Source organism: Pituophis catenifer, unplaced genomic scaffold (genome assembly GCF_029215685.1).
Source record: "Pituophis catenifer annectens isolate HBS135680 unplaced genomic scaffold, rPitCat1.0.hap2 SCAF_1, whole genome shotgun sequence".
NCBI lineage: Eukaryota > Metazoa > Chordata > Lepidosauria > Squamata > Colubridae > Pituophis > Pituophis catenifer.
This window is the reverse complement of record NW_027256881.1, coordinates 1,102,057-1,111,642: the sequence shown is the minus strand read 5'-3', so window position 1 is coordinate 1,111,642 and position 9,586 is coordinate 1,102,057.

Below are 9,586 nucleotides of genomic sequence, written 5' to 3'. Positions count from 1 at the left end.
CTCTGTTCTCCCGGACTCTGAAAAAGGGAGATTCCCCTGTACTAAGGAGGTGCAATCCCCTTCCCCTCCTCCCGCCCTTCTCCTCGGACTCAAAAAGAGAGACTCCCCCCTTTGCAAGCCGGGAGGGGGGGGCGTGCAATCCCCCTCCCCACGGACACTGCAAAGAGGGACAACCCCCCCCCTTTCTTTCCAAGCGGGGCGGGGACGTGCAACTCCCCTCTTTCTCCTCCAGCAGCAAGCAAAGACAAGCTCAGCACACACACAAAATCACGCACGCACAAAATCACACACACACACCCCGATGGGCCGCTGTGGGACTCCCATTCCCATCATCCGCAGGCCACAGCAACATGTTTCTTCCCATCCTTTGCAGGAGGGCACCTGCTTGGAGAAAGGGATGGTGGCTGGTCCTTAAAAGTCTGGATCGCTACTGAAAGGGTGCAGCAGTCTCGGGTGGACTAAGGGAACCCCAAATGTTTTATCCTCTTTTTCAGCTCCGAATCCTGGAAACAGGTGTTGGGGGGGGTTAAGTCTATAGAACATGCTCCTGAGTGACACCCTCCCCCTTCTTCCCCAGGATATGTATCTTTTATCTTTTATATATATTTCTAATTGGACAAGGAGAAAAACTTGTTAAATACAGATGAATTTTTCCTGCAAACTACAGATAGAATAGAATAGAATAGAATAGACTAAGAAAGGGAATAGAATAGAATAGAATAGGAAAGAGAATAGAATAGACTAAGAAAGGGAATAGAATAGAATAGAATAGGAAAGAGAATAGAATAGAATAAGAAAGGGAATAGAATAGGAAAGAATAAAATAGAATAGAATAGAATAGAATAGAATAGAATAGAATAGAATAGAATAGAATAGAATAGAATAAGAAAGGAATAGAATAGAATAGAATAGGAAAGAGAATAGAATAGAATAAGAAAGGGAATAGAACAGGAAAGAGAATAAAAGAATAGAATAAGAAAGGGAATAGAATAGAACAGGAAAGAGAATAAAAGAATAGAATAAGAAAGGGAATAGAATAGAATAGAATAGAATAGAATAGAATAGAATAGAATAGGAAAGAGAATAGAATAGAATAGAATAGAATAGAATAAGAAAGGGAATAGAATAGAATAGGAAAGAATAGAATAGAATAGAATAGAATAGAATAGGAAAGAGAATAGAATAGAATAGAATAAGAAAGGGAATAGAATAGAATAGGAAAGAGAATAGAATAGAATAAGAAAGGGAATAGAATAGAATAGGAAAGAGAATAGAATAGAATAGAATGGAATAGAATAGAATAGAATAGGAAAGAGAATAGAACAGAACAGAACAACAGAACAGAACAAGAAAGGGAATAGAATAGAATAGAATAAGAAAGGGAATAGAATAGAATAGAATAGAATAGAATTTTTTATTGGCCAAGAGTGATTGGAGACATAAGGAATTTGTCTTTGGTGCATATGCTCTCAGTGTACATAAAAAGACAAGATACATTCGTCAAGAATCATAAGGTACAACACTTAATGATGGTCATAGGGTACAAATAAGCAATCAAATCATACTAGGAAACAATATAAATCGTAGGGATACGAGCAACACAGTTACAGTCATACAGTCATAAGTGGGAGGAGATGGGTGGTGGGAATGATGAGAAGATTAATAGTAGTGCAGACTTAGTGAATAGTTTGACAGTGTTGAGGGAATTAGTTGTTTAGCAGAGTCATGGCGTTTGGGAAAAAACTGTCCTTGTATCTACTTGTTCTGGTGTGGCCTCTCCTAGAAGAATGAAACATTCTAGGAAATATTAAAAAGGCAGAATGTTATATCTCCCTGGATGAGAAATGGAGAGACATGTTTTTAGGCAGGAGGCAGACTCACTCTTAATAGCCCCCACCCTCCTCAATAGCCCCCAGCAGATGCCAGCACTTAAGAGATAAAGAGATAGCTAAGTCCATTCATAAGCAAATGCCCTCACCCAAGATCCAACAAAAATGGGATTAGCCCTCTATCCATCTAGCAACAGAACTCACCACATGGCACCTGAGGAGATTGCATCACCCAGCAAGGCTCAACTAAGCCTGGGACTCAAAAGACAACCTACAAAATTACCCCTGCATGGCCCCATGGGAGTCTTGACAACCAATCAGAATACAAACTCAAATTCAAAGCCCAACAGAGGGTATAGATCTCTCTCTCTCTCACCCATTTGCCTTTTTTGCCCAGGACCTCAAACCATGTGGCCCTGTCCACGATTAAACCATCTTTTCAACCAGCCTCCATGTTTCCAGGGTCTTTCTCCCCTCTTGGAATTGAACACAGACGGACATTTCTTCCAACAGTAGGGTGTTGTGATCCGCCAGCAGCCTGCGGAGCTGGCAGCGGAATTGGACAGCGATGTGGCTGAGGAAGAACATGGACCAGTCCTGGAGGCTGGGGAAGGCCCGGATGAGGGCTCTGCGCCAGAGGCAGAGATGGGGCCAGGGCCATCGGGGAGTGAGGTGCGGACTCCAGAGCCTGACAGTAGAAAGGCAGACGAACAGGAGGAGCCTGTTCCTAATGCACGCATGAGAAGAGCTGCCAGAAGGCAAGAGCAGCTCAAGCAAAGAGGACGACTCGGGAGTAAGGCCAGGAGATGATTGGCCCCTCCCATAAGGCTTAAAACAGACCAGCAACGGCATTTGGGCTTTGCAGGAAAACAACGTTGGTAGCTTCGTCTTCTTCTTCGTCTACATCTTGTATTTATTTTTGTATCTGTGACTTCTGAACGTTTGCCAAGAAAGGCCTTTGGCAGTTTGTCTAACTGGACCAAGGTTTGAGATAGGACTGAGGAATTTGTATTGGGAGGAATTTGCTTTAATTGAGTTGAACGACGCTGGGAATGAAGTAATTCTCAGCTGTTCAAATAAAGTTTGTTTGTTTTCTCACTGACTGTTTTTCCTACTATTTACTTGGGCCTGGGTCACAACATAGGGGCCATAGCTAACTTTGTAGGTTGTCTAAGTCCAAGGTTTGGTTGAAGTCTGCTGGGTGATGCAACGTCCCCAGGTGATTGTGCGATGTGGTGAGTTCTGCTGCTAGATGGTTTAATCCTATTATGTCCTGAAGGGTCATGTTTTAATCCCATCACCCTGGAGCTGAAGGTCTTTTGTCTTGTAGATGGGCTGTCCCAGTCTTTCTTAATGGACACGAAATATCTGCTGGGGACAAGGAGCTGCTCTCTGTCTTTAAAACATGTTTCTTCTTTTATCATCCAGGGAAATATAATATTCTGCCTTTTTAATATTTCCTAAAATATTTCATTCTTCTAGGAGGGGGTGGGTTTCCCCTCAGAATGGTTACTAAATGAACTGTTGTAAGTGGAGGACTACCTGTATTTATTAAATTTATATGCCAGCCATCTCACTCTAATAAAGGGACTCTGGGCACCATTAGCACTTTCAAAGGCTGTTTCTTTGTTCTGGGAACTGAGAAGGGCTTCAAGATTTCAAAATAACGAAGTACCCACAAACAGCGTAAAGCTTTTAGCAAATACTTAAAATGCCATCACTTCGACTTTTTCACTAAAAGCCTCTGTTGACCCTGGAGTTCAAGGTGAAAATAAAAACAAAATCAATACTTACTTTTCCCACGTAAACATAAAAGGACCCAGGAATTTCTCTTACGTAAAAAAAAAAAAAAAAACCTGCATTAACTCAGGGTCTTTATAAATGGAAGACATTGAGGGGGTGTAATAAGCATGATTAGAGTCTGGAAAAGCAATTGGGAATCAATCCGCAACCTGACCCACAGTGCCATTAAACTGAAATGATTATGGATTTATGGCAGATTTTTTTGTCCACTTGGATATAAAAAGGCGCTAAATTTATATATTCCCCTGGGGATCTGCCTCCCACCTAGAATATAAATCAGATGAATAGAATAGAATAGAATAGAATAGAATAGAATAGAATAGAAGAGAAGAGAAGAGAAGAGAAGAGAAGAGAAGAGAAGAGAAGAGAAGAGAAGAGAAGAGAACAGAACAGAACAGAACAGAACAACAGAACAGGAAAGAAATTCTTTATTGGCCAAGTGTGATTGGACACACAAGAAATTTGTCTTTGGTGCATACGCTCTCGGTGTACATAAAAGAAAAGATACACTCGTCAAGAATCATAAGGTAATGATAGCCATAGGGAACAAATAGGCAATCAAATCATATTAGGAAACAGTCAATATAAATCTTAAGGATACCAGCAACAAGGTTACAGTCATACAGTCATAAGTGGGAGGAGATGGGTGGTGGGAACGATGAGAAGATTAATAGTAGTGCAGACTTAGTAAATAGTTTGACAGTGTTGAGGGAATTATTTGTTTATTATTTATTTATTTATTTATTATTGCGATTTATATGCCGCCTTTCTCCCTGGGGACGCAAGGCGGCTTACAAAATGACAAATTCCAATACAAATCACAATGAAATAAAATTAAAATCAGCAACCCTATTAAAACAATTTAAAATTATGACGGGGTACCCCCAAATGGATCAGTTGAGTTGACGGAAGACGGAATTAGTTGTTTAGCAGAGTGATGGCGTTCGGGAAAAAACTGTCCTTGTGTCTAGTTGTTCTGGTGTGCAGTGCTCTATAGCGTCGTTTTGAGGGTAGGAGTTGAAGCAGTGTATGTCCAGGATATGAGGGGTCTGTAAATATTTTCACAGCCCTCTTTTTGACTCATGCAGTAGACAAGTCCTCCATGGAAGGCAGGTTGGTAGCCATTGTTTTTTCTGCTGTTCTAATCATCCTCTGAAGTCGGTGTCGGTCTTGTTGGGTTGCAGAACCAAACCAGACAATTATAGAGGTGCAGATGACAGACTCAATAATTCCTCTGTAGAACCGGATCAGCAGCTCCTTGGGCAGTTTGAGCTTCCTGAGTTGGTGCAGAAAGAACATTCTTTGTTGTGCTTTTTTGATGACGTTTTTGACGTTGGGTGTCCATTTTAGGTCATGAGATATGATAGAATCAATGCAGCAGAATTAAATTTTTACAGCCAGGCGACGCCAAAAATAAGATTACAGGTAGTTCTCAGTTTATAACTGTTTGGTTACGACCGTTTCAAAGTCGAAATGGCACTGAAAAAAGTGACTTTTTTTCACACTTACGACCGTTCCAGCATCCTCATGGTCATGTGATCAAAATTCAGATGCTCAGCCACTGCTTCGTATTTATGACGGCTGCAATGTCCCGGGATTCATGTGATCCCCTTTTACGACCTTCTCCCAAGCAAAATCAACGGGGAAGCCAGATTCCTTTTAACAACCCCGTGGCTAACTGAACCACTGGAGTGATTCACTTAACAACCGGGGCAAGAAAGGTCGCAAAATGGGGCAAAACCCACTTAAACCACTGTTTCACTGAGCAACAGAAACGTTGGGCTCAATTGTGGTTGTAAATTGAGGATTCCCTGTACATTTGGAACCGGACTGTCTATTAAGAAATGATAGAGATCATTTTGTTACAAAAGTGACATAGCGTGACAGGAAAAAGAAATTTGCATTTGTTTGGAATTGTGCCGGAAGCAAACATTTCCAAATGCTTCTCTTAGGGACCTTTTGGGAAAGTACCACAATCAAACTAAAAGCATGATTGCTAATGTGCAAATAAATTGTCTGGGTATTATTGCAGACAGGACAACCATAAAGTCTCTCACAAACAAATAAAAGCGCAATAACCCTTTTGGAATATATATATATATGACGTTCAAAAAAGGACAAACTCAAAACAATTAGATCTCCTCCAATTATTATTTTCTGTTCCAAGGATGGAAGAGAGCAGATCCAGACACCACAATTATATTAACAACTCCGCCTGGGATTTTAATACCTACATCTAAATTGAATGAATTTCCTTCAGGAGGCATAAAACGTTGGGAACTGTGAGAAGTTGCTTGAGAAAAATACAGGTAGCCTTCGGCTTACAACCATTTGTTTAGGGACTGTTTGAAGTTACAAGGGCACTCAAAAAAAAATGGACTTGCAGCTGTTTCTTGCATTTACAAGGGTTTCAGCTTCTCCACGGACAGGTGATAGAAATTTGGGCACATGGCAACCAGCATGTATTGACAATGGCAGTTGTAGGAAGTTAGCACCCACCCCTCTCCTAGGAAAATGAAATATTTTAGGAAATATTAAAAGGGAAGAATATTTCCCCTAAAAGGGAGGCAGAAACTCAGCCACCCCCCTTTGTCAATGGGCCATTAAGGCCTGGGCCAGTCCATTCTACCTAACAAAGATTTACCTCCTTCAGGCAGAGCTTTAGCAGGAATTGCTCAAAGCCCTTTCATTACATCATCACCCAGTAAGGCTCAACCAAGCCTGGGACATAAACAACCTACAAAGTTACCCCTGCATGGCCCCATGGGAGTCTGACAACCAATCAGAACACAAGCTCAAATTCAAAGCCCAACAGAGGTCATAAAACCCAGGCACTCTCAGCATCTCTTCCCTTTTTTTTTTCCTTCACCCAAGATCTTCAAGGCAAGTGATCCTGTCCACCATTAAAAACCATCTTTCCAAGCAGTCTCCATGTTTCCAGTATCTTTCTTCCCCACTTGGAACTGAACCCAAAAGGACATTTCTTCCAACACAGTGTCCCAGGGTCATCCCAAAGGTGCTTTTTCAAGAGGCAACTGGACTTTTTGGTTTTTTCTTAGAATAGAATAGAATAGAATAGAATAGAATAGAATAGAATAGAATAGAATAGAATAGAATAGAATAGAATAGAATAGAATAGAATAGAATAGAATAGATGTCGAGCCTCACAACACGCTCGACAGCTCTACTGCGTGATGACAGCATCAGGGGACATGTACATACGTGGTGACGGTAGCACTGGGTGCAGGCAGCCGTGTGCGGGGTGAGAGGTGGCGGTATTGGGTGCGGCGGGCTTAGGACCTTTTCCTAAACGACGCAACAGAAGTACGTTCCAGAACACGCTGATGAGCCGCTACGTTATGAAGAGGGGTGTGGTAATAAACAGGGGCGTGGTATTAAAGGAGGTAATGAACGGGCGGGCTATATAAACGCCCTGTTCCCAGAGTAACGTAGCACCGATTTCGATCGTCTTTACGAATCACAGTGTGTATCCGGAAGCCGACGTGAATAAACCAGCGTGCAACAAAGAGCTGAACAGAATCTGCTGTGTTTTGATTGCGTCTTGCCCGGCACCTCTGAGAATAGAATAGAATAGAATAGAATGGAATAGAAGTAAGAAACAGAATAAGAATTAAATAGAATAGAATAGAATAGAATAGAATAGAATAGAATAGAATAGAATAGAATAGAATAACAAGAGTTGGAAGGGACCTTGGAGGTCTTCTAGTCCAACCCCCTGCTTAGGCAGGAAACCCTACACCACTTCAGACAAATGGTTATCCAACCTCTTCTTAAAAACTTCCAGTGTTGGAGCATTCACAACGTCTGGAGGCAAGTTGTTCCACTGATTAATTGTTCAAACCGTCAGGAAATTTCTCCTTAGTTCTAGGTTGCTTCTCTCCTTGATTAGTTTCCACCCATTGCTTCTTGTCCTGCCTTCATCTGTTCTGGAGAATAGCTTGACTCCCTCTTCTTTGGGGAAGCCCCTCAAATACTGGAATACTGCTATTATGTCCGTCTGTCTCCAGTCCTTCTTTTCTCTAGACTGGCCATATCCAAATCCTGCAACTGTTCTTCGTATGTTTTTGTCTCCAGGCCTGTAATCATCTTGGTTGCTCTTCTCTGATTTTTTTCCAAAGTCTCAACATCTTCTTTTGTAATGTGGTGATCAAAACTGGCTGCAGGATTCCAGGTGTGGCCTTACCAAAGCTTTATGGAAAAGGTTTGACTGCACCATTGTGGCTGCCGGTTATTTTTATTATTATTATTTATTTGATTTATATGCCGCCCTTCTCCGGAGACTCAGGGCGGCTTACAATGTGCTAAGCAATAGCCTTCATCCTTTTGTATATTTATACAAAGTCAGCTTATTGCCCCCACAACTGGGTCCTCAATTTACCTACCTTAGAAAGGATGGAAGGCTGAGTCAACCTTGAGCCTTGGCGAGATTCGAACCTGCAGTAATTGCAGGCAGCTGGTCTTAATAACAGAGTGCTTTAGACCTCTGTACTACCAAGGCTCCCAACTTTTTTGATCATGTGCCGCAGATGCCCTGATGGATATCAAATGTAAAGCACCTTTGTTCCATCTATTGATTGAAGTGAAAGGCGATACATTGCCAATGAAGGCTCTGTGGAGTAACTAATCAACCACCAGAACAATCCTTCTGTAAAATCTCCCCTTGAGCAGGGACATTTCCTATTTCATGTGCCGTTTCCTCAACTCACAGCTTGTTTTTGTCTCGTATGATGTATCGCCTCTGGACTGGCCCAGGGCCTACTTCCACAAGATAGGATAATAGCCCTTGATTTATTTTAGTATATGACGTCCTGCTGCCCTAAGAAAGGGTCGAGCCTCAGACAAACTTGGTAACCACATAAAAATAAATTACCGCGGTAATTACTGTACAATGGAGCAGAGTAATACTAGAGAATTGGTACTTCCATGCAATTCAGAACTCGGTGGAAATTGACTCTAGCAGCTTACAAGGAGCTCCAGGCTAAATTTCTGGGCTGGCCTCTCCTGATTTCCTTTGATAGGATGTCTAAATGTTCCAAAAAGTGATTTACACAAGATACTTGCCTCAAAATGGGTTCATTTACAGCAGCAATGGCCTTTCAGCATCCATTTAACTAATGTTTTTTTTAAAAAAACCCATTAGTCTCAGACTTACAAAATGGAAAGGCTGGCAGGTTCCTTATAGGTCATCAAGTCTAACCCCTGCCCAGTGTGGGAATAGACCATGGTACCACAGCCACTAGGTAGTGTTCTGCTCCAGCTACAGACCCCAAAGAACGCAGCACACACAAAGTCCGTTCAAACCTTAGTTTACTAAATAAACCAGTCTTTTACAACAATGGCTGTTAATTAACTGCATTAACAGCCGCTAAGAATTCAAAGAATAATAACTGAAAGCTTACTATGGTTGGCAGAATGCCCAGAAGCAATTTGCAGGAAGCTGATAAGATAAGCAAGACAAGACAGGAAGGTATGTGAACTAAGTTGTTCCCTGCAAATAGCTTCAGTCGGCGTTCCTCCTTAAATAGGCTAGGGGAGTGGCCAATTAGCCCCAAGCCTTACTCTCGAGGAGACCTCCTCCTGAGGAGCCACTCCTGCCTTTTGGCAGCTCTGCGCGCCTGTGCATCGAGAAGAGGCTCCTCCTCTTCGTCCTCTTCACTTAAGGGAGCTTCTGGAGGTTCTGAAGGCCCTGGCTGAATCCCCGCCTCTGGCACCACGTCTTCTCCAGCCTCCTCATTGTCCGACTCGAGTGCCAGCTGCACAGGCTGCTGGCACAGCACCACACCAGCCTCCTCGCTGTCGGAATCAGCTACTAGCTGCACAGGCCGCGTACGGGCTACAACAGGTAGGTTGAACCTCCCAAATGCACAGATAAAGTATAGATGACACCTGGCTCAACAGTAGTAACTGTGAGAGGGATCTCGGAGTCCTAGTGG